This window comes from Myotis myotis, unplaced genomic scaffold (genome assembly GCF_014108235.1).
Source record: "Myotis myotis isolate mMyoMyo1 unplaced genomic scaffold, mMyoMyo1.p scaffold_m19_p_1, whole genome shotgun sequence".
Taxonomy (NCBI): Eukaryota; Metazoa; Chordata; class Mammalia; order Chiroptera; family Vespertilionidae; genus Myotis; species Myotis myotis.
This window is the reverse complement of record NW_023416313.1, coordinates 164,217,629-164,239,643: the sequence shown is the minus strand read 5'-3', so window position 1 is coordinate 164,239,643 and position 22,015 is coordinate 164,217,629. Positions and strand designations below refer to the sequence as shown.

Sequence of the window (22,015 nt, the reverse complement as noted above, 5' to 3'; positions counted from 1 at the left end):
TACTGCTCTCCATGCTTGGTCTTATCAACAGCTGAATTTGGTGATGTTTAGAGAAGCTATCATTTGACAGTACCCCACAATACTGTGGTCTTTCTCTTTTGTTTCCTGGTGAGTTGGGAAAATTAAATAATAGTATAGAAAAATGTAAATATAGTGCAAGCGTGAACATGAAAAATAAAAGTAGGTATCGTGGAATGCCAGAGTTGGAAGGGAGATGAGAAGTAATATTACTTTCCTTAATTATCTCTTCTTTGACAGTCTCCATGCTCTCCTGTGTTCTCATAAGACTTAATTTCTGGACTCTTCACTTTTGTAGGCAAAGGAATCAGGAAAAAATGCCATATAATGGCTTAGATGTAAGTTTATGAGAGTTTTAGATTTAGTCTTAAATACAGGAACAGAAAAGTATGGTAGATATCAATAATGCTAAAAAACAAAAATAATCAACAGACTTGTTAATGCATAAACCATGGAAGAAATAGAACAAATTTAAAGAGGACTAAGACTTTAGGTATTAAAAATCTGGGGACTGGTGATTCCAATATCATAATGGGTGAAAATGCCATGTTATAATTATTGCATGAACAAATTATAAAGTTGTATTTGACCCATTTTAGATGTTGGGTATGAAAATTGAGATTTTTTTTTCTTTTTTTTATTTATTGCTTAAAGTATTACAAAGGGTATTACATATGTGTCCATTTTATCCCCCCGCCCTAGACAGTCCCCTAGCCTCCCCTATCCCCCAATGTCTTATGTCCACTGGTTATGTTTATATGCATGCATACAAGTCCTTTAGTTGATCTCTTAGAAAATTGAGATATTTTTTAAAAATAAACTGAAGATGATAGGCCTATAAAGAATATGGTGTCAAAGTAAGAAATGAATATTTGGGAGTCTTGTGAATGAACTGAACTCTTCAAGGGTACAGAGCAGGATGAATATAAATCTCCTCAGGAACCTTACAGAAAAAAAAAAAATATATATATATATATATATATATATATATATATATATATACACACACAAGGATAAGGATAAGATAAAAAACTGAAGGAAGGAAGGAAGGAAGGAAGGAAGGAAGGAAGGAAGGAAGGAAGGGCAAAACAGAAAATAAAATGAAGGAAGGAAGAAAGGAAGATGGAGGAAAAGAGGAAGGGGAAGAGAAGAAAAGAAAGGAAAGGAAAGGAAAGGAAAGGAAAGGAAAGGAAAGGAAAGGAAAGGAAAGGAAAATAAACAAAGGGAAACCATCAACAATATAAAAATACAACCCACTGAATGGGGGAACATGTTATCAAATGATACATCTGATAAGGGGTTAATATCCAACTTAATAAAAAACTTATAAAACTCAACACCCAAAAAAACAAACAATCAAATTAAAAAATGGCCAAAGGACCTGAATAGACACTTCTCCAAAGAGAACATGCAGAGGGCCAATTGATATATGAAAAGATGCTCAATCTTCCTAATCATCTGAGAAAGGCAAATTAAAATGATTAGAGATATCACGTCACACCTGTCAGAATGGCTATCATCAGTAAATCAACAAACAACAAGTATGTGCAAGGATATAGAGAAAATGGAATCCTTACGCATTTTCACTGGAAATGCTGATTGGTGCAGCCACTGCAGAAAGCAGTATGAATTTATCTCAAAAAAAATTAAACATGGAACTACCTATGTCCCAGTGATTCCACTTTTGGAAATTTATCAGAAGAAACCCGAAATACTGTTTGAAAGAATATATGCACCCCTATGTTCCTTGCAGTGTTTACAACTAGAGGTCCAATGCATGAAATTCGTGTAAGGGGCTCGGCCCTCGCTGCCTCGACTGGCCCTCACAGCTCTGGCTTCATCCGGAAGTTTGTCTGGAATTTTGTCCAGATGGTTGCTCTGCTGTTTGGTCTAATTAGCATATTAGCTATTTATTATATAGGATAGCCAAGATTTGGAAGCAGCCTAAATGCCCATCAATAGATGAGTGGATAAAAAAGCTGTGGTGCATTTATACAATGTAAAAAGAAGAAAATTTTACCTTTTGGGACAGCATTGATGGACCCAAAGAGCATTATGCAAAGTGAAATAACCCGGTCAGAAAAACACAAGTACCATATGGTTTCACTTACATGTGGAATCTAATGAACAAAATGATCTAAGAAGCAAAATAGAGACAGAGATAAAGAGCAGGTTGACCACTGTTGGGATGGGGCGGGGGGAAGGGGGGTAAAGGGATTGTGCAAAAAGATATATAAAAGGGAAAATATTCATGGACACAGACAAGGGTATGGTTATTGCCAAGAGTAGGAGTAGAAGAAGAGGGAGGAAGGTGTAGGGAAGATATATGGTGATGGACAAAGACTCCATGGTGGTAAACACACAATACTGTGTATCAATGATGTGTTGTAGAATTGTGCAAATGAAACCTGTATAATTTTGTTGGCCAGTGTCACCCCAATAAATTCAATAAAAATGAAAAAATTAAAGAAGAAAGGAAAACATTCTATTTAAGAAAATAAAGCTAAGTGAGTCACAGAGGAAGAGGCCAAATTAAGATTTAAAACAATTTTTCAGAAGGAAGGAGGTGACTAACTTTTTTAAAAAGGGTGTTTTATAAAAAGCCTAATCAAAATATTAATCTTGTCCAGAAAATAACATTAACTTTAACAGAGGTTTTAGAGGTAGTTGAAAATAAAAGCCAGATTTCAAAAGATCAAGATTTTATGTGTATATGAAAAGGAAAGGTATTTGAATACTTTGAATTTTTATTGATCTCTGTTGCATTTTAAAGCAAATAAATAAAAAATATATAAATGAAATCATTAGTGAACCATGGAAGTAACCCCTAAAAGGAAGTTGTGCAACTAAACAAAAAAAAAAACTATATGAAAATATAAAATGTGGTCTACCGTGAGGTGTGTGTGTGTGTGTGTGTGTGTGTGTGTGTGTGTGTATGAAAGAGAGAGAGAGAGAGAGAGAGAGAGAGAGAGAGAGAGAGAGAGAGAGTAAGAGAGAGAAGGTTTAAAGAAAACCACCATTTATGTGCTTTGTCCTATATTTTTCTCATTCTACCTGATGGTTTGCTCATTCTTTCGGTTGCCAGAGACATAACTGGTTTCTAAGGTTATTATCACAGTTTTGCTTTTATTTTCAATGCTTTTGCCATGGCCAATTCTTTGGCTCTAGTACTTCCATGGGTCATGCACCCCCATCTCATTACAGACAGAATCCTTTTTCAATGAACTTTCATAATATCGAAATCATTTTGTCACCTAGCAGTTTCTTCCTTGAAGCACCTACATGAGACACTTTAATGAGGTTCTTCCGCAGGAAAATGTGTCTCATTTAGTGGACTTTGCCTATTGCCTGAAGTGTCTGAGTGGTTAATGGTATTTTCTTCTGATGTCTTGAGAATTGATCTCTCAGAGATTTTCTTTTTCTGAAAATCTCGGTGAAAGCAAATATTTTATAAAGATAATAAGAGCAAAGCCACCAGTGGATTGTAATTCATAAAAAAGGTGTGAATCCCCAAATTTTATATCGTTTCTCACAGGAACTGGCTTCTGCTCATGGCACTTTCCTTTCCCAGTGCTCCAAGAATGCACTCCTTGAGTTAAGCAAAGGATTGCTTTATTTTACCTCGTTTAAATGGAAATTGAATGAATGCTCAAGATACAGAGTAAACTTGTTTAAGGTGCGAGCAAAAGACATTTGTTTTTATAAATGCATAATACATAAATTGGTTATATAATATGTTGTGATTGTCATGTATATGTTCGTCTTTGGGGTTTTTGCTTTCTTTCCTTAAGATGTGAACCCTGACTCTCCATATTCTGGGCAGCATTTCTCAAAGTATGTTGCATGAATTACTTAACATTAAATTCACTTGATGATTTTTACACATCAAATGAACTAGGAATCTGCATTTTAAATAGCAACTCCAGGTGATGATTGAGCATTGATGTTTGAGAAATTCCCCAGGAAAACAGCACTACATAAATAGTACCAGTATTTGTTTGACATAGAATCTATATTTGAATGCATTGTAAGATGCTCATTTGTGGTTTCCAGATTTCTTTGATCTATTACCAGAATTTTTGGAAAAGACAGTATGTGAGGAGTAAGTTGTGAGAGCAAGGGACTCTGATTTCAGTGAGGAAGCGCAGGTCTCTGCAGTTCCATAGGAAACCCTTTTTAGGACTTCCGGTGCCTCATGGTTAGCCTTTTCGTTTCCACTGCCCAACGATGAAGCACACGAACTGTAGGGCGCATGGCTAGTTACCTGACACTTTGAAAGGAATCTGCCCAAATTATCTATACTAATAAAAGAGAAACATGGTAATTGGTGTACGACCACTACCCTTCCCATTGGCTAATCAGGGAGATATGCAAATTAACTGTCAGCCAAGATGGCGGCCGGCAGCCAGGCAGCTTGAAACTAAGATGAGGCTTTCTTGCTTCAGTGACGGAGGAAACCAACATTCCCCACCTGTGGCTGCAGGCCTCTGAGCGGGCAGTTTAAGAAACTCTGTAACAAATACCGCCGGACTTCAGCCAGCAGATTCGCAACATTATAAGCAAAGGCCAGAAACCTACTTTCAGCTGCGGAGGCCTAAGAGCTGGAGCCAAGCCTCAAAGCTAAAGCTGGCCCAGAATTTAAAAAAAAGAAAAGAAAAAAAGGAGCAGTTGGGAGCTTTAGTCACCCCCAGCCTGAAAACAGCCCTCAGCCCCTCACCCAGACTGGCCAGGCACCCCAGTGGGGACCCCCACCCTGAAGGGTGTGTGACCAGCTACAAACAGCCATCATCCCCTCACCCAGGCTGGCCAGGCACCCCAGTGGGGACCCCCACCCTGATCCAGGACACCCTTCAGGGCAAACCAGCCGGCCCCACCCCTGCACCAGGCCTCTACCCTATATAGTAAAAGGGTGATATGCCTCCCAGCACTGGGATCAGCGGAGCCATGAGGCCTCCCGGCACCGGGATCAGCGTGACAGGGGGCAGCACACAAACCCCCTGATTGCCCTGTGGCTCTGTGTGTGACAGGGGGTGGGGCCACAACCTCCCTATCCACCCTGCTCTGTTCGTGACAGGGGAAGGCACCCCAACCCCCTGATCAGCCCTGCTCTGTGCCTGAGAGGGGGAGCTCCCCAAACCGTCCCCCCCCACGGGCCCTGCTCTGCGTGTGACAGGGTAGAGCCATAACCTCCCCATCGGCCCTGCCCTGAGTGTGACAGGGGACGGTGCCCCCACCCCCCAATTGGCCCTACCCTGATCATGACTGAGGGTGGCATCACAACCTCCCAATCTCCCTGCTCTGTGCATGACAGGGTGCGGCGACCCAACTCCCCAATCGGCCCTGCTCTGAGCCCGACCAGGGTCTGCACCTAGGGATTGGGCCTGCCCTCTGCCACCTGGGAGCAGGCCTAAGCCAGCAGGTCGTTATCTCCAGAGGGTTCCCAGACTGCGAGAGGGCACAGGCCGGGCTGACGGACCCGTCCCCCCACCCCCGAGTGCACAAATTTTTGTGCACCGGGCCTCTAGTTTAATCATAAAGCCAGAAGAGTCATAGATCAGATTTTGATAGAAGGGAATTAGAAGGAGGGAAGGAATTGAGATGGTGCCAAGTCAAGGACAGTGATTGTGAAATTCAGGTGAGTGGAAAGAGCTCAAGAGATCACAGCGATTACTGGAAAAGAAAAAGGCTTAGGTTATTTATGGAAGTGCCTGGTGAGAACAATGTGTGGAAGTAAGCTAGGTTTAATGCACATGGAGAAGAGAGGAGAGATGTGATTTCTGATTATGGAATTGAGAAAATACTAGCTGTGTAATGTCATGAGTTGAGCGCTTACTCTTTCAGGTACTCCCTGAAGCACTTTACAGGCATTATCTAATTTAATCACCTGCCTTTTAAATCTCAGAAGTCTTTGTTCCTGAGGCAAATGTTATTATTTACATTTTACAGAGGAGGGCATAAGGTTTATGTGGGTAAATCACTTACTTCTAGTTCACGTAGCTATTGGTGCTGAGTTTAGAAGACAAATAAATCCAAAACAAAGTCCTGAACAATGCTTTATGGCAGAATCACTTTGAACAGAAACAAAAAGGCACAGGCCCCGTAAAGACCAGAAAAGAATGTAGTTGGCATGAGGGTAAAGTAGCATATACTTGGAGAAAGAAGTCAGGATGTATATAAGCCTGAATTTATCTCTATTTGAAACTCTACTATTTGTAAAAACCTAACAGCTTATTATTCTAAAATGTTTATTGTCTCATCCGGTTTTGTTATTCTTTGCTAGCCTATAAAATGGCATGTACCTAAAGGAATAGCCAAATAACATAGGATCTCAGTGGCTGGCTCATTATGGAAGGGGGATTTATTCTCAAGTGTGCAAAGAGAATTCTCTCTTATTGCAATTGGCCATCCCCCTTACCACAGGCAAGGCTCTTCTTTTTCCCTGTATTTTATTTTCTGTCTCATTAATCATCAGATCTTTACCTCTTACTCACCCTGAATTCTCATTCTGAATTAGCCAGTTTTTTACAAACAAATAAAATAAGTAAAACAATGGTTTCAAACTGAAATAATTCAACAGATCCTTTTTTTTTTGCTGCTTCATTGTATTTTCCTAAACGGCATTATAAATTGTGTGCACATAGTTATATCCCAATACATAAAATGAAAACATTCTTTCTATGACTCCTAGATGAATAAAACTAATAAGCATATCTATCCTACTGTAATTTTATCTTTACAAAATAATTAAAGAGACCTTGATAAACAGAGCAATATTATGGTCCATCTGCAGTATATGTGTTGTCCATGGAAATATTTTTAATTAAAAAAAATCAAACAACTAAAATCATAATTCCAGCTCCCTTTTTAAATCTCTCTCTGATCTAGACTCTGTTCTATTAAACAAATATATTGCCTGTTCCCTGGACTTATTTTTTCCCATTTTTCTTCTTCTATTTCATTCCATAATGTATTAGTCAGTTCAGATTGTTATAACAAGGTATAACAGACCGAGTATATGTTTTCAGTATATTCACAAAGTTCTGCAATATGACTACTACCTAATTCCAGAAAGTTTCATCACCCTAAAAATAAATCCTATGCCAATTATCAGTCACGCCCCATCCTCCTTCTCTTGGGTTCCCAGCAATCATTAATCTACTTTATTTCTCTATGGATTTACCAATTTTGGATATCTCAGGTAAATGGAATCATACAATATATGGCTTTTTGTGTTTGGCTTCTTTGTTTACCATAATGTTTTCAAGGTCCATCCATCTTGTAACATGTATTAGTACTTGATTCCTTTTTATTTATGAGTAACATTCCATTGTATGTACATATCGCATTTTGTTTATACTTCATTAGTTGATGGGCAATTGGATTGGTTCCATATTTTGGCTCTTATGAATAATGCTGCTATAAACATCATGTGAGAAAAATGTTTAATTCTCTTGAGTGTATAGAAGTGGAATTTCTGGATCATATGATAACTCTATGTTTAACTTTTTGATGAACTAAGCTTTCCATAGCAGTTACACCATTTTACACTACCACTAGCAATGTACGTATCAATTTCTCTACACTTATTTTCCTCTTTTAAATTATTACTACAGCCACCTTAGTGGGTATGAAGTGATGGCTCATTGTAATTTTGATTTACGTGGTCGTAAGGACTGATGGCATTGAGTATATTTTCAAGTGCCTTTATTGGCCTTTTCTAAACTAGGAGAATTGTCTATTCAAGTCCTTCACCTATTTTTAAGTTAGGCTATTTTTGTTGAGTTGTAAGAGTAATTTATATAGATATCAAACCTTTGTCATTGTTTTAAAAACATGGTTTTAAGGCATTTTCTCTCATTCTGTAGTTTGTCTTTTCATTTTCTTGATAGTGTCCTTAGACACTCACAAGTTTTTAATTTTGATAAAGCCAGATGTATCTATTTTTTATTTGATTGCTGGTGCCTTCAGTGTCAAATATAAGAAACTATTGCCCAATCCAAAGACACAAAGATTTATCTTGTGTTCTTCTAAGGAACCTATGTGTTCTTCCAATAGTTTTATAGTTTTAGCTCTCATATTTAGGCCTTTTAGCCATTTTGAGCTAATTTTCTTTATATCATGTGTGATAGACAGTCTGACTTCATTATCTGTTTGTGGATACCCAGTAATTTCCACCCATTTATTGAAGACTCTTTTCCCAATGGTGTAGCAACTTAGTTGAAATTCAATTAACCATAGTTGTGTGGGTTTACTTCTGGAATCTTAATTCTCTTGTCCTATACTGTCCTGAATATTGAAGCTTTGTAATTTTGAAATTAAGAGACTTGAGTCTTATAACTTTGTTCATTTTAGAGAGTGTTCCTTGCTTTTCCAAATAAATTTTAGAATGATCTTTTTTATTTTTGTAGCAAAGGCAGTTGGAATTTGGATAGAAGTTGCCCAGATTCTGTAGATTAATTTTGGAATGTGATATTAAATAATGCCTTCCTTTTAAATATGTCCATACCTGAATCCCCAGAAACTGTGAATATGTTCTCTTTCATGGCAAAAGGGACTTTACAGTTGTGATTTAGTATCCTAAACTTTTCCTGGGTTAGCATGGTGAACCCATATGATCATAAATGTCCTTATAAGAGGGGAGGCAGGAGACTTGCCTATAGGCAAGGCACTGTAATGATGGAATAGATCAAAGTGATGTGGCCACAACCTGAGGAATATGAGCTTGAAGAGGCGAGGAAAGGGTTCTCCCCAGGAGGCTCCAGAATGCGCTATCTCTGCCAACATGTGGCTATTAGCCTATAAGACCTATGTTCTTGGAGTTCTCTGGAGAGTCTCTAACCTCCAGAGTAAGAGACTAATTTGTATTGTGTTTAAGTTCTAAAGTTGCAGTAATTTGTTATAGCAGCAAGAAGAAAACTAAAGCAGGGAGTACTCCCATGTTAACCATATTGTCTTCCAACCCAGGAACACAACAAGTTTTTTCATTTATTTAGCCTTTTAAAATGTTTTTTCTTTTCAGTAATGTTAGATAGTTTTCAGTGTATAAATCTTACATTACACTTCTTTGATTAAATGTATTTATTCTTTCTGATGCTATTTTAAATGGAATTATTTTTCTCAATTTTATTTTCATGTTGCTAATGTATAGAATATGCACTGGTTTTTGTATATTAATGTCAAACAACACAATATAACTTATCCTCTTGATTTTTTGCTGAAAAAATCAAGAGCTGGTCCAAGAACCAGAGGTAGCATGTTCCTGTATCTAAGGAGAGCAACATCCCCAGGGCTTCATTTTTCCTTTCAGAACTCACGGCAGCCTCAGTTGGCCTTAGTTGGTCACATATTCACATTTTCACCACAAGCACAAAGCTATAGGGTTTGGCGCTTGTGACTTCACCAAAAAGCTAAAATCACATTTAACTTAAGATTAGAATTTTAATGTACTCTGGATATAAAATCATAAGGACAAGAATACTATTTCCATTTACGTAAACAAAAACACCTACCATTGCTTTCTACTTCTTTTACTTTAGACTAGGTTCTCCTCTGTTCATTTATACAATTTCTATAATTTGCTAAATTCCTTCAAATATCATTCCAAAAGGTGCCAGCTAGTGAACAAAAAGAAGCTCGGAAAATCAGCCAGGAGAGCCCTGTACACTGTCAGTCTTTGGATAATCAAGTGCCCACGTGTAGGAAGCACTCAAAGAGCTGGCATTTCCCCATGTTGCTGGCATTTGGAGAGCACGGACACGACTATAATTTCTTTACTCCAGGATAGACAGCCTGGAGCCCTCAGACAAAAGAAATAAAACTTTGTGTATGTTTATCACAGCCATATAAAGCTTAGCATTTCACACCTTGTCAGAGTTATCAGGTACAGAGCTGTTCTTTTTTTTTTCCATATACATACACTATTAACACTTTATATTTTTTTTTCAAAAATTTCCCAGGTATATGTGTTACATAGTGTAAGATTAAAACCTTATATATAGTTTTTTTTTTAAATATATTTTATTGATTTTTCAGAGAGGAAGGGAGATAGTCAGAAACATCGATGAGAGAGAAACATTGATCAGCCGCCTCCTGCACATCCCCCACTGGGGATGTGCCCGCAACCCAGGTACATGCCCTTGACCGGAATCGAACCTGGGACCCTTTAGTCCGCAGGCCGACGCTCTATCCACTGAGCCAAACCAGTTTCGGCATACCTTATATATAGTTTTTATGTGGATTTTCTTTTATTAATTTTTTGTATTGATTAAGGTATTACATATGTGTCTTTATTCCCCTATTGCCCACTCCCCACTCATGCCTCACCTCCCTAGTGTCTGTGTCCATTGGTTAGGCTTATATGCATGCGTACAAGTCCTTTGGTTGACCTCTCCCCCTTATCCCGTCCTCTCCTACCTTCCCTCAGAGGTTTGAGCATCTGATCAATGCTTCTCTGTCGCTGGATCTGTTTGTCCATCAGTTTATGTTGTTCATTATATTCCACCAGTGAGTGAGATCATGTGATATTTATCTTTCTCTGACTGACTTATTTTGCTTAGCATGTTCTCCAGCTCCATCCATGCTGTTGCAAATGGTAGGAGTTCCTTTCTTTTTATAGCAGTGTAGTATTCCATTGTGTAGATGTACCACAGTTTTATATCTAATTTTCATTCCTACAGAAATGTGAGAAGTCATATCACTGTCCGAGGGGAACTCAGAAAAAAATAATACACTAAAAACACCAGGTTGCGTTAGGTTTGATGCAAACTGTTTTATGTGATAATGGCAAATACTAGCTCTAAATTTCCCAAATTTGGAAAACTTACATTAACAAATGCTCCAAGGGACAGAGATCTAATTTGTTACTGACTCAACCTGGTATATTTGTTGTTTAAAAAAATATGTAATCTTTAGATTTTAAAGTGTTAAGAAATTCTAATATATGTTAGAGAAAGTATTAAGAAACCTATGAGGAAGTTGTATGCACAAACTGTTGTGAAATCCTATTTTTCCTCATTTATAACTTACAAATGTACAAAAATAAAAAAGAAAGAAAAAAAAAAGAAAAGAGCAGAGAAGGTAAAGTAAGCTAATTTCCTAAAATTCCACTTTTGTGAAAATAACTTTCCCATTTAGGATCGGTTACTCCTTCAAAGACTGAAAATATGGAGGATTGGAAGCTATATTATTAGAAAAAAATATTTTTTGACTTGGGCGCTGCTTACATTGGGATTACCATGTGATAAATAATTGAACTGTAAAAAATATAGTAACCACATGATTACATGGGTTGATGGTAGATAAAGGGATAGCTATGTGATACAACAAGTTAACTAAAACGTCAATGGTAGAGTATATCAGGTTGGTGGTACATGAATGTTCACTGTAAAATTCTTCAGCTTACCTGTGTTAAAATTTTCCTAAAAATATTTTGAAGAAAAAATATAATAATAAAAGCATAGTATGCTAATTAGACCGGAATTCCTTCTGGACTATCTTCCAGACGAAGCCGGGGCTGCGAGGGAAGCCCGGGTCCCGAGTGCCAGCAGCTGAGGGAAGGAAGGCCTACTCTTGTACAAATTTCGTGCATTGGGCCATTAGCAGTGAATAAATGCACATCCTAAGCCTACTTTGAATGGTTATGAGGAAGAAACTTCCACTCAAGATCTCACTATATCATGTAGCTAAGTCCACATGGGACGTGCAAGAAACACCATATAACTGTCAAAAATAGCCACATAAATTGTGAATCATTTTATATATACTTGGCTACTGTATTAAAACATCAGATTTTACCAAGATAAAGAATAAGAACAAATATATATAAGATATGGAATCTTATTAAGAGGCCTATTGCTAAACAAGTAAATTGAGCCGTCACAAACATTTAAGTCATGGCATGACTATGAAAAAAAAAGGGGGGATACTGAGATTAAATCATTATCCAACAGAGACTTTCTGGCAGGGTCGTTTTATTGCATTGCATCAGTAGGTGCTCTGCGTGTTATCTGTAGCTTACATGAAGAGTAACTGTAGAGTCAGCAGTGACTGCACAGAATGTGGCAGCCTTGTTTTTTGGCTAGCATACCTTTTTAACTGGAATTGTTTGAAAAGGTGAAAAAATATTTTAGTGGTAACATGAAGACTCAATTTCATCTTCATGCCTCTCCAGAGTCATTCATTTCTTTCTGTGTCAAAGGTCACCGCACTGATATATTTAGTTACTGGGTTTTGGTTAACATTTCCTTGCATTTCTTTACAGTTTTAACAAATAAGATTGCATTTTTAAAACTATATTTTTCTTGTATTCTATTATATAAGTGAAATTTTACCATTTGTATTCTTTTATGGTGAAGCTCTTTTCATCAACATTATGTTTGTAAGATTCATTCGTGCTGTTACATGGTACCTATTTTTCACTGCTACATATTATTTCACTGTATAATTATTTACCCTTCCTAATATTGGCAGAGATTGAATTACTACTATTTTTGAGCTATTATGAATTCATATTAATGCATATTCTAATTCATATATCTTTGGTGCACAAGGAAATGCATTTCTTTTGGATATGCTTAAGAGTGGAATTTCTGGGTTGAAATAGGATAAGATCTCCAGATTTAATTGATAATGCTTAATAGTTATATTAATTTAGGCTGCCATAAGCAGTGTCTGAAAGTTCCCAGTTGTCCACATCTCTGCCAACATATGGTTTTATTTTAGCCAGTGTCTTAGACATTAACGATATCTCACTGTTATTCATTTTATTAATCGTGATATTGAGCAAATTATAGTCACTTGGATATTCCTTTTTGTGAAATGCATTGCAAGTATTTTGCCTCTTTTTCTGTTGAGTTCTCTACAGTTTTCTTCTTGATTTGTAAGATGACTTCAGATATTTTGGATTGGATCATTTTCTTAGTGGTATGTGCTGCAGCTGTGCTCTCCCATTTCATCTATTTCCTGTGTTCTATTTTACTTATAGAAAAGTTTATTTCTCTTTATATTTTAATTAATATTTGAATTTTATTCAATTTTTAAATATTATTTATAATTTGTTTTTATGTCACTATGTAAGAAGTGATTCTAGATCATGAGATTATTTACTATTCTGTATTACTTTTATAAATTTTATTGGCTTTCTTTCATCTTTAATTCTAAAATTCAGCTGGAATGAATTTTTGTTTTATTCTTTCCCAAATAAATATTTTATTTTCCCAGCAACATTTTTAATAAGAACATCATTTCCTCATAATTCTATAGTGTCATAGCATCGTTATGTTTTTGTGTTCTCCATCCTATTCTGCTTTGTTTTGTTCTGTTCTATTGTCTGTTCATGCCATTCTATTCCACTCCACCCCTTTCCATTCTAGTTGTTTGTCTATCCAAAAACACTTTACCCACTTAATTACTATAGCTTTGAGAGTCTCATCATCAGTAGAGAAAGTCCTTATACCATGTGCTGTTCTTCAAGATTGTCTTTATTATTCTTGAACCATTGTACTTTCATATTAATTTTAGAATCACTTGTCAATTTCCATAAAATTTAGATTGTATTCAATCTGTATATTAGTTATAGAGAAGAACTGGCATCTTTCTAACATTGATTATTCCCTAATATATTTTTTATAGTTTTCTTAAATAAATTTTATATAACCATTTCAAAACAAAAACGTTCTAAGCTGTTTTATGTTTCCGCACTTATAATGTTCTATAAGGACAAATTATGAGGTGTAACTTGTGATAAATAGCTTATATTTCTAAACCAGCTTATAGCATTTCAAACATCTTCTTGGATTCATTTGATTAAAAGCAAATATAATTTGCTAATAAGTAGAAGGTAACACGAATAAAATAATAGGTGATTTAAAAATGCTTATCAGCATTTTGGAATGAGACAATTCCACTTTTAATCTTACTGATATGTTAGCCAATGATAACAGTTTTGGGCCCATTAAAATAAAATTCATTTTCTTCACAAATAAAACCTACTGAATTCTATAATAAAACAAGACATTTATTACAAAATCATATTTTTAAATGATAGCATGCCTATTTCCCAGTGTTGCATTGACTATTTGACAGGATGTGCTGGAAGCATGGATACAGCAATGATGATTCAGTGCCCTTAAGCCAATGGGTACCAGTATGGCACAGAGCATTTGTCCATCTTTAGCTTTCATTATTTGATGATAGTAGATTCTTTGTCTTCTACCACCCCCCCACCCCGCCCACCCCCCATCATCCTATATTCGGTAGCTAGGGTTTCTTTCTCATTTTCTTCTCTTTGTCACTTTCCTCTTTATGTTACTGGTTTTCTACTTCTCTTCTTATCCTACCCTCCTCTATATCCCTTTAAACCCCTTTATTATTTAAAGCACTCTTTAGCCCCTTCTCCCTTACCTCTATTTATCTTTTTACTATATGCTTTCGTCTCACTTCTTTTACTAGTCACAGTATAAAACTAAAAGATGTTTTAGTTTCATCATATGTAATAATTATTGAATTGAATTGTAACTTTTGGACAATTTTTAAAACTTTTGTTTTAAAGGATTTATTTGTTTATTATTTTGTAAACAAAATATGGGAAATAGAGTGAACTTTCACAGAGGTATACGCCATTTTTCTTTCTGATTCCTATTAACCAGTGACTCCTGAGCGAGCAGTTTTCTACCCCTTCCTGTAAACTTACCTATTGTGCCACAGAAAAATGAGAGAAGTTCTTGACATGGCTTGTATACCCTACATTGCAATCATTTTATTATTCCGAGAATATAGCTATTGTTTGGTCCTTCAATTCTGAGGCTGACTGATTTATTGTCTGAAGTCACGTTGGAGGACCCACTGTACAAGATATTCCAGGGAGAGCTCATGCTCAGTCACTCTGTCACTTCCTAGGAGCATAAACAAGTGATTTTTAGTTTCATCTGCTTTTGAAAACAGACTCTCTTTTCCTCTCCTTGTTCTATGACAGCGAGAGATTCCACTCGAAGCCAGACATCAAGAAGTTCGAGTTCCAGCTCTCTCAGACAGCAGAGACCCCCATCAGGAAAATACAATAACTGCCTTATGAGGTAGCACACTTTTAGGGTAGAGAGAGGACAATGCTTACTAATTTACAATGTTGTAAACTTTAATAGTGAAATTTTTAAAACGTGGCTACCTGGATGCTTTTAGTCTATCTGGGGAGAGGTATTGTATGTATTCATCATACCCTAAAGGCAACCACTTACTCTAAACACAAAGGCACTTTTGCTCAGAATGTGTGGGTGGCAATGAAGATCACCAAAGAGAAGAGTGAGAGAAAAAAATGAAATGAGGAAATTTCATTGGCCTCCTGGTTAATCTGAGCAGAATGTTCTGATCAGTTACAAACAGATCAGTGTATGGCCAAAAGGACACAGCCCACTGCAGTTGGTCATTCTTCCCTTTGTTCTGCTTCTATGTCTATGTCAAGTGGACTATCCTCAGATTCTGTCTCACCCATTCACTCCAGGAACTAGTTGAACCCTGACTTCATTCTAAGCATGGGGGATAGAAAGACTATCTTTAAGGAACTGAATTTCTAAAGGGATATATAAACATTACATTAAATAATAATAAAATATAGCCAAACTATTTAAAACCCCTCGTCCTGCTCTACCTTTCCTTCTTGTTTATAGTGTATATCACTTTCTAACATTCCAAAAGTTTTCTCTGTCTCATTACGTTTGCCATTGGTATTGACTCTCCCCTAATAGAATACAACATACACTCCATAGGGTAGGTATATTTGACTGTTTTGATGAACAATGTTTCCAAAATCCTAGAAAAGGTGCCTTACACAAAGTAGGTCTCACCTACATGAATGAATTACAGTTTACCTATAAGGCTTAATGGATACATGGTACATGGACATCTCTTCCCAGCCAGTGTACCCACACCTAGCTGTCAGGGCTATGGACTGCTGGTAGATGTTTACAGTTATATCTCTCACTGAATGTTCCCTTCAGCGGCAAGGTCCTACACCGCCCAAGATTACACAGTCTTTAAAGGTGCAGTCTGAGTCCAATGACTATATAATGCAGGGGTACAAATAGCTGGTCCCCTTGCCGCATCCTGGGACAAATCTGAAGAGACATGACAGCTTTAGAACTAGTCTGATAAGATTAGACCTCACGTGCAACTGTTTTGTGAATTAGCTTCTCCTGCCTTATGTTAACAGATGCAGCTCCCCAGAGCAAGCAACTCTTTGTTTTCGAGTCTGTTACCAGGTAAACCACTCTAAACAAACATGGATATAAAAGCACTGACTGATATTTCCTTGGCATATTAGGGATGGATATAATGAAAGGTTATTGAATAAATAAGAGGAGTAATAGCATTCAAGTAAGTTATGTAACTTATACAAAGGCAGAGAAACAGAATAATGTTGTATATATATCATGGCTTCTGTTTTCTTCCATTCTTTTGATGAACTAAGAGGAACTCTGTTTATAATTAGAGATTTAGCACTTCAACTTTATTGGTAGAAAACTAAAGAACAAACTGGAACATAAATTTTCCAGGCCAAAGGATATTTTATTACTCTTCATAATCCCTTCTCTCTGAAGCCATTGCCACCACCCTCTCCCAATGCCTCGGGATATGATTGGACATAATACACTTATCAGTGTTATTAGTTGATTCAATAAATTAAATATTGTCCTAAGGTAAAATAGAAGGACACTGTCTCCATTCATTAATAACACATTTTAAACTAATAGAGTAGTAGTTCTAAATATACCCTTTAAGATTAATAACCTGAACATAAAATATCATCCACAAATGCCAGGATGAAAAATAAATTATATTCACAAATTCTATTAAGAAATCTTTTTTGAATTATTAATTTTGACTGCCTCTCTCACCTACTGATTCCATATCCTATATAATAAAAGCCTAATATGCTAAGTGTCCAGTCGTCCAGTCATCCATTCAACCAATAAAAGTGTAATATGCTAATGATATGCTAAGGCCACTCAACCACTCACTATGACGTGCACTGACCACTATGGGGCAGATGCTCTGACTGGCAGGTTAGCTTGCCACTGGGGTCTGGCCAATTGGGACTGAGCGAGATGGGTCGGACATGCCCTGGATCCCTCCAGTGGTCCCTCCCCACCTGGCCAACCTCCTGCGTCCCTCCCCAGCCCCAATTGTACACCAGTGGGGTCCCTTGGTCTGGCCTGTGCCCTCTCTCAATCCAGAACCTCTCAGGGGATGTCAGAGAGCTGGTTTTGGCTGATCCTGTAGACATAAAAGGCTAATATGCAAATCAACCGAACGGCAGAACAACTGGTCGCTATCATGCACACTTAGCATCAGGGGCCAGACACTCAAAGCAGGAGCTGCCCCTGGTGGTCAGTGCACTCTCATAGGGGGAGCACTGTTCAGCCAAAAGCTGGTGAGTGCAGCAGCAGTGGCGGGAGCTTCTCCCACCTCTGTGGCTGCACTAAGGATGTCTGAGCAGGCCTAAGCCATCAGTCAGACATCCCCTAAGAGCTCCCAGACTGTGAGAGGGCACAGGCAGGCTGAGGGCCCCCCCCCCCCAATTGCACAAATTTCTGCACTGGGCCTCTAGTCCAATAATAAGCTTCCAAATCTATTTGTGTTTTGCCTTTCAATCCTCCTTTATCTGGGTAGTTTCTGAGTGTGTGAGTGCTCCTCAGAAGTGATTTCTTAGAGGTCAGGTAGGATGGAAAAGCATAGAAACTTGTTATGAGCACAGCATTTAGTGCAGTGTGAATTGTAAACATTTTTTTCTGGAATTTTATCTAAAAGAGCTTTGAAAAAGGATCTACTTTGCTGGCTTGCATACTTTAAAGATTATATTATACTTAATCTCTAAATTTACATCTTAATTCTAAATGGTTGCAAAAAATCCTTTCTGGCATGTTTGTGAATATTGACATTTAAAAATAAAACTTTCACATCATTCTCCTAAGTGTCTCCAAAGAACTCTAAATATAACACTTTGAAAGTCACCACCATTCACCATTTGAGTCCCAGCTTGTGTGGATCAGTTGGTTGGAGCATTGTCTCCTGCACCAAAAGGTTGCTGGTTCAATTCCTGGTCAGGGTACATATCTAGGTTGTGGGTTTGATACCTGGTGTGGGCACATACAGAAGGCAACTAACAGATGTTTCTATCTCTTTTCCCCTCCCCTCTTCTCCTCTCTCTAAAATCAATAAAACATATCCTCTAATGAGGATTAAAAAAAGAAATACTTGAGGAAGATCTGTTTTTGCACTCAGAAATTTCAAAATCAGTGTTCTTTCTCCATAAGCTTATATTTCCATTTACTTCTTTCACATAATTTTACACTAATACATTTTTATAAAAATATTTTTCATTGATTACAATATCATATTTCCTATAACAAAAACAAAAATATGTGAAATATATGGATGTCATATGACTGTATATATGAGTATATAAACATGTGCATATTTACGTACATACATATTTCCAAATATATAGAGAGAAAGGGAGAATTTTATTTTTATAACATCCTTGTAATGACACAGAGTTGATAAAAATTAATATATTAAATATTTTGATAAATAATTTTAAATACAAAAATTTGTTGGAAGTTAATGTTACTGATATTGGTAGAGGTTTTTCCTTTTCAATTTATTATTCATTACTAGGGAGAAAGGTTTCTATATCAAGTGTGTTCCTGTTTCTGGTAGTTTTCAGTATAAGCACTGAGAAAATTTATTTGCCTAAATAATTAGATAAAAATATACGTTTTTTGTAGTGATGCCACTTTGACTTCTGAGTTATATGTCCTGCACCCCTAAAGTCAACTATTGATCTAACATCAGAAATTATTTATGAAATACAAATTGTTCCAACCTCAACTGTGTTGAAAGCCAAAAAAAAGCCACTGGTGTTTCCTAAGTATACATTATTTTAGCAATATATTCATTCGGTTTTTTAACATCTATAGTAATATTTAGACTGCCGTGTGTGTGTGTGTGTGTGTGTGTGTGTGTGTGTGTGTGTGTGTTCTAGAGATCCATGTTTTTCATTGCAGTGGGAATAAAGATGATGGATTGGACATGAGGTGGTATGAAAATGGAACCAGAGGAGCAGCCTTTTTCTTAGGTGGATCAATATCAGTAATGAGTACACATGAAAGTTGAATATCTGAAAATGATTTCATTTAAAACCATTTATAGCTATGTCCTTACTAGTATAAAATATTCTTATTTTCTAAGGGTACCAGTACTCTAGATTTAACACTACTGACCTAGTTTAAATTAAGTGCTTGTTTGTGAAATGAATAAATGATTATGAAATGAATAAATGTATGAATGAAAATATATTTAAATTTATTTAACAATGCATAAATTATTTAACTTTAATACTTTAATATTTTCATAATAATCATGTGTACTTTTTGATAGCTATTGTGTAACATAGCCTAAACTTCAAAGGTATGTTTTTGTGACCACTGAAATTAATAATTAATGAAGTTGCAATAATGTCACATTTGGCAGACATAGAGTTAAATTAATTTTAATTTGGGAGGTTTTGCTTCTTCTTTTGTGCTAAATGACATATTTTTCTGGAACCTCAAACATTTTCACATGCCTATGAAAAGCTTACAGTCTCTAAACACTATACCTTTGTGGCTAATGCATAAAATAGCCCTAGTCCTGCATTGGGTCCACTGAAGAAGAAAAAGGAGATGGAAAATAGGTAAAGGCTTCAATTTTAGAACTTTTGTTGAGCTGACCTTGATCATGGCCCGTGTACAATAGAAATTAAACTCTCTCCTACCAAAAACAGGCTACTAGTCTAAGACTGGAGTCCCACCATTTAAAATTCAGTGTTCCTAAGGCAAGCCTTTTTTTTAAAACCTTTCATTTGGGGCCTGTTTTTTTGTCTCCTCATTTTGTTTGCCGCTTTGTATTTGTTTTTATGTATTAGAGATATCTACTATGACTTCAACTGTTTGATTGGTGACCTTCTTAGGAGGTGTCCTGTGGCCTTATTTAGTTGATCCCCTGAGCTGGATGCTCTAGGAATGCCCCTGTGTGAGTTATGTGGGCCCTCCTGTTAAAATGGAATCTTGATTGCTGTTGGTGCATTCATGGGTGGGATCAACCCTCAGGCTTGCTGACTTGAGGGTCAACTCCAAATATGGTGTGAGAGCTGTTGTACAGGTGCTGCTGCAATTTACCTTTGGATATGCTGTTTGTAAAATTGGTTGGATCCTGCTTCAAAGTTGTCTGAAGCAGGCCACTTGGTATGTTTGTTCTGAGACTCTTAGAAGAAACTTTGGTGCAGGCCAATGTCAAATGCTATCTGTGCCTGGATCTCATAAACTTGTTTGAAGCAGTCTTAATGAGGCTTCTTCTGTAAATCCTTGGATATAAGACTCCTCTTCAGCTAGTCTTTAGTTGGTTATTTAGTTGTATTTCCTATTTGTTCCTGGGTGGAGTTGAGTGTAATATCCACCTATTTTGCCACCATCTTTTTATTCCCATTATAATTTTGATTCATTCACATTAGATGGTTTTGTTGTGTTGGCTGTTGTCGTTTTGTTTGTTTGTTTGTCTGTTTTACTTTCTAAGGGAAAAGAGATCAGTGCCCTGGTCTAAATTATTAGGTATTGAATGTTTTAAAAATTCTTGTGGCTCACCAGTTGAAAATCCCTTCCCTAGATTATCATGTCTCCTTGATCTCTAGTTGCACCTTTCTTGCCTATCCCAACTCTAGGCAAACCTCACCATTTACAATCAATATTTTTGCTTCCAGTCAGTTGAACAAGTTGCCAAAAGCCATGAGAGAATGCTCCTGTTTGGCTCCACGATAAACCCCTATGAGCCAGGCCTAGCAGGCGCATAATCCATGCTCTCCCGTACCTAGGTGGCTCTGTGGTTCATTTCCAAAGCACATGTGTTCATCCATTTTTTTAGTATTTTCAAGGCTCACACTCATCTTACAGCCCTTGCTAGTGATCAATATCCTCACCTCTTCCCTCTGAGATCATGTAGCTTTGGCATGTACTACTGCCATAGTATTTAATCATTTTGTATTAATCAATTTTACACGTGAGAAACTGGATGTAAAGGCAAGCAAGTAGTCCAAGTTTACATACCTGGTAAGAAGCACAGCTAGATTTACAAGTCAGGTTTTCTAAATCCTAATTTGCTGTTCTTTCTATTTCATTAAACTCTCTTATAAGGAAACACAGTTTTTTATAATAAAAATAACTCCAGGATCTCAAAGTGGAAGGAAAATCTTCAGAAGAACGTGGACTGAAAACCCAACAATTTACAACTATGACCACTACCTTTCATTTTATCTTTGCTTTGATAAATTAAAATAAATCTGGCATCCTATTGGTTCACAAAATGAACTGCAATCCTTCAATGGTTAAAAACACCTTCTCTTGGGTTGAAATGAAATAGCTAGTAAAAAAAAAATAGAAAAAAAAATAGCTAGTCAGAATTGGACTTTCACAAAGACTTAACAAGCTACATTTGTTTGTTCTTATGCTTATCGTATTACCTGCACTCATCTCCTTTTATTTTTCACTGATATTTGGGGAAGTCTGACATAGTTAAACTTTCACTGGCAAGGGCTAATGCAATACACAGAACTGGGGTTGGCAGCCTCTAAAATGACCTCCAAGAGTCTCTATTACATTTGTGTTAATATCCTCCCCATGAGAAGGGCTGGAATAATTGACTTACCTCTCACAGATATAATGCTGTGGTAGCAATAGAATATTGCTTTCAATATTAACTTAAAAATGACTGTGGCATGCATCTTGGGAACGCTGTCTGCTCTTACTCTTGCACGTTCTCCAACTCCTTTTCACTGAAGCTTGTCAATAGCCAAGTAAGTGAGCTTGGATTCTTCCCCTCAAATTTTTCTTTCCTCTTCATAGTTCTTCTCCTCAATAAATAGTGATTCTTTTAAGGGCATAAATCATATTACAATTATCTCTGTCCTTTACAC

At 36.8% G+C, this 22,015-nt stretch overlaps 1 long non-coding RNA gene across 10 annotated transcripts in view; it reads right to left on the bottom strand.

Annotated features, from left to right (window-relative positions):
• Window positions 1–1,602: 1,602 nt before the first annotated feature.
• The window catches only part of LOC118651371, a 91,791-nt gene continuing 71,378 nt past the window's right edge, over window positions 1,603–22,015 (bottom strand). For 8 of the 10 annotated variants that reach the window (XR_004966213.1, XR_004966216.1, XR_004966219.1 and 5 more), the window contains 2 exons: window positions 21,748–21,969; window positions 21,330–21,462 (listed from right to left, as the gene is read on the bottom strand). This is a non-coding gene — a long non-coding RNA (uncharacterized LOC118651371). Of the gene's footprint in view, window positions 1,614–9,775; window positions 9,778–21,328; window positions 21,463–21,747; window positions 21,970–22,015 lie in introns of those variants that run through there. The other 2 variants (XR_004966227.1, XR_004966214.1) reach the window with 2 other exon arrangements.